Source organism: Cornus florida, unplaced genomic scaffold (genome assembly GCF_030987335.1).
Source record: "Cornus florida cultivar Cherokee Brave unplaced genomic scaffold, ASM3098733v1 CherokeeBrave_3.0.0_Hap2_Chr09, whole genome shotgun sequence".
NCBI lineage: Eukaryota > Viridiplantae > Streptophyta > Magnoliopsida > Cornales > Cornaceae > Cornus > Cornus florida.
This window is the reverse complement of record NW_026775579.1, coordinates 20,526,598-20,529,769: the sequence shown is the minus strand read 5'-3', so window position 1 is coordinate 20,529,769 and position 3,172 is coordinate 20,526,598. Positions and strand designations below refer to the sequence as shown.

The 3,172-nt window shown below is 39.8% G+C and overlaps 1 non-coding gene across 1 annotated transcript; it reads right to left on the bottom strand.

The window, feature by feature from the left end:
- Window positions 1-557: 557 nt before the first annotated feature.
- On the bottom strand, window positions 558-659 carry LOC132275681 (small nucleolar RNA R71). Its single transcript, XR_009470702.1, has one exon. It is a non-coding gene; the product is annotated as a small nucleolar RNA R71 (small nucleolar RNA).
- Between the last annotated feature and the right edge of the window lie 2,513 nt (window positions 660-3,172).

Sequence of the window (3,172 nt, the reverse complement as noted above, 5' to 3'; positions counted from 1 at the left end):
CATCCTAATGTGCAAAATGATAATATGCAAGTTCCATTAGGCATGCCTAGGCCATACATTCATCAACCTCCTCAACAACAAGGCCAAATTCCAATGGGAATTCCAAGGCCAATGTATTCACCACAACCCCCCATCATTAATCAAGCTCAATATAACCAAGGTGTCCAAGTTGCACCTCAAGTTGCTAATCCACCACTCGCATTGAGAGATCACTATGTGCCTAATGAGTATAATGCACCCACATGCATTCAATTGCCACCATTTAGAGCACACCATTATGAGATTAAAGCACAAACTATCCAAATGCTACCTAACTTTCATGGACTACCTAGTGAAGAACCTTACAAGCATTTGGATGAGTTTCTTGAAGTTTGTTCTACCGTTCGATACACGGACATGCCGGAAGAAGTTTTAAGGTTGAAACTTTTTCCATTCACCCTTAAAGATAAGGCGAAGTATTGGTTTAACAACCTTAGGCCTTTTTCTATAACTTCTTGGGCAGAAATGCAACAAGAATTTTTGAAAAAGTACTATCCGATTTCTAAGACCAATGCTATAAGAACCGCCATTAGAGAATTCACACATAGGGAGGGAGAAACTTTCCACGAGGCATGGGAACGCTTCAATGAATTGCTTAGGAAGTGTCCTCACCATGACATGCCTAAATGGCAATTGGTCCAATTCTTCTTTGAAAGCTTATCGGACAATTATAAAGGCATGGTTGATGCTTCAATGGGAGGTTCTTATATAGACCGGCAAGAGGAAGACGTGTGGCGTCTTTATGAGAGCATGAGTGAAAACTCTTTGCATAGAACATTGTCATCTAGGAATGGTAGAAATTCTCAAGGTAGGAAGAGTGTTGGCTTGCATCAAGTTGACCACTCAAATGATATAACCGCCGAGATGAAGTCTTTATCTCAAAAGTTTGATCAATTGATCAATCAAAACTTGGCGAATCAAGTGTCTTCCTTTCCTAACCATTCTCCTAGAGCTCAAAATGAATCATGTATGACTTGTTCTAGTGTTCTTCATTCTACTTCTAGTTATCCTCATGGACAAATTCAAAATGAACCCATTGAGCAAGTTAATGCAACATTTGTGAACCAAGGGGACAATCCTTATGGTAACCATTACAATCCCGGTTGGAGGAATCATCCTAATTTTTCTTGGAAAAACCAAGGGGAGGGCTCAAACTTTTCCCAAGGCGGTTTTCAAGGGAAATACATTCCACCTCCACTTCAAAACCAAGGATCCCAAGGTTCAAGACCATATAACTCACAAGGAAATCAATTTGCTAGTTCTCATTTTCCTAACCAATCATATTCTCAAGGAAATTCTAGAGGTTCCGCTTTTGAGGAAAAGGTTTTAAATGCTTTGGGCACTCTAGAAGCAAATACTCAATTGTTGCATTCTCATTCTCAATCAATTGCCAAGCTAGAAACCCAAGTAGGGCAAATAGCTGAAACACTTAATGCTAGAGAGAAGGGAAAGATGCACATGAATGCCCCAATCAACAACAATGTGTTGTAGAAACCAAATCCTCATTGGAAGGGCATAATGTTGAGCATGTCAATGCGGTAACAACCTTGAGAAGTGGTAGGGTAGTAGACAATCAAGTTAGAATGCCTAATGAAGAGAGTGAACCGGTACAACCTCAAGTTGTCACCCGTCCCGTTCCACACACTATTCCTCCTTCATTGCATGTGCATGATCTTGAGAATGAGAAGCCCTCAAATTGTGAGTTGAAAGATGATTTCCAAAGAGATTCATTGAAAACAGTGTTGAAAAATGTGTTTGAGAAAAGTTCTTTGAAAAATGTTATTCATGATTCCTCTTTGAAAAGTGATTTGAAATCCAATGAATTGAACAAGTCCAATGCTGAGAATTCTTTGAAAGAAAATGCTGAAAGAATTTTTGAAAAAACTCCATTTCCGGACGCCTTGAAAGGGTCCATTTCAAAAGAAAGGCAAAAGACCAAGAACAATGAGATAATTGATATGTTTAGGCAAGTCAAAGTCAATCTTCCACTTTTGGATGCCATTAAGCAAATTCCGGCTTATGCCAAATTCTTGAAGGACTTATGCACCCAAAAGCGGAAGAACAAGAGCCAAACATCAAAGAAAGTGGTCTTAACCGAACAAGTGAGTTCCATTCTACAACACAACACTTTGCCAAAGTTTAAGAACCCCGGTGCACCTACAACATCTTGTATCATTGGTGAACATGTCATCAACCGTGCACTTCTTAACTTAGGGGCTAGTGTTAACCTTCTTCCCTATTCGGTTTATGTCAAATTGGGCTTAAGTGAATTGAAACCGACGTCGGTGGTTTTACAACTTGCCGACCGATCCATTAAGAAGCCTAGGGGGATAATTGAGGATGTGTTGATTAAGATTGATAAGTTCTTCTTCCCGGTTGACTTTGTCGTCATTGACACGGAACCGGTGCCCAATCCAAAGAACCAAATTCCGGTTATCCTTGGCCGTCCTTTCTTGGCAACTTCAAATGCCAACATAAATTGTAGGACGGGGATAATGAAGATTTCTATTAGGCACATGAGAATGAAGTTGAACATCTTTAACCCCACACCCAATCCATTTGACAAATATGAGGAAGAGGTTAATGTGGTAGAGGAATATCATGATCTTACTTGTGAAAGGAATGAGCTTTTGTGTATGAACAATATTTCAAAGCCTTCATCTTCATCTTCAGCATTACATGCAAGAAAAGTGATTTCGAACTCTTGTTGTGAAAGGGCGTGGAAGCCCAAGGAAAGTTTTGACAAGGAACTCAAGACGTCTTTTGAGTTTACCCCAACAAGTTCTTCCAAGAACCATTTGTTGGGAGTGACTCAAAACATCTCTCATCCCAAAAAGGAGGGGATGCATTGCAAGATCTTTGATCTGGGTTAAAAGAACCCTAGGTCTTGCTAGAGACGTTAAAGACTAGCACCGAAATTCGTAGGATGTCAAAACCCTATTCCTCCCTCATTTCTATCTTGCATTTTGATTCTTGCGAAGTCTAGATACTGTTTTTGTGGTTCATATACATTGGAAGGAACTGAGTAAGGGATTGCATGAGCATTCAAGTCATTTTGAGCATTTAGGCATAATTTCGATCAATCTAAGTTTTGGTTCGATCGATCGAACATTGGTTCGATCGATCCAACTAT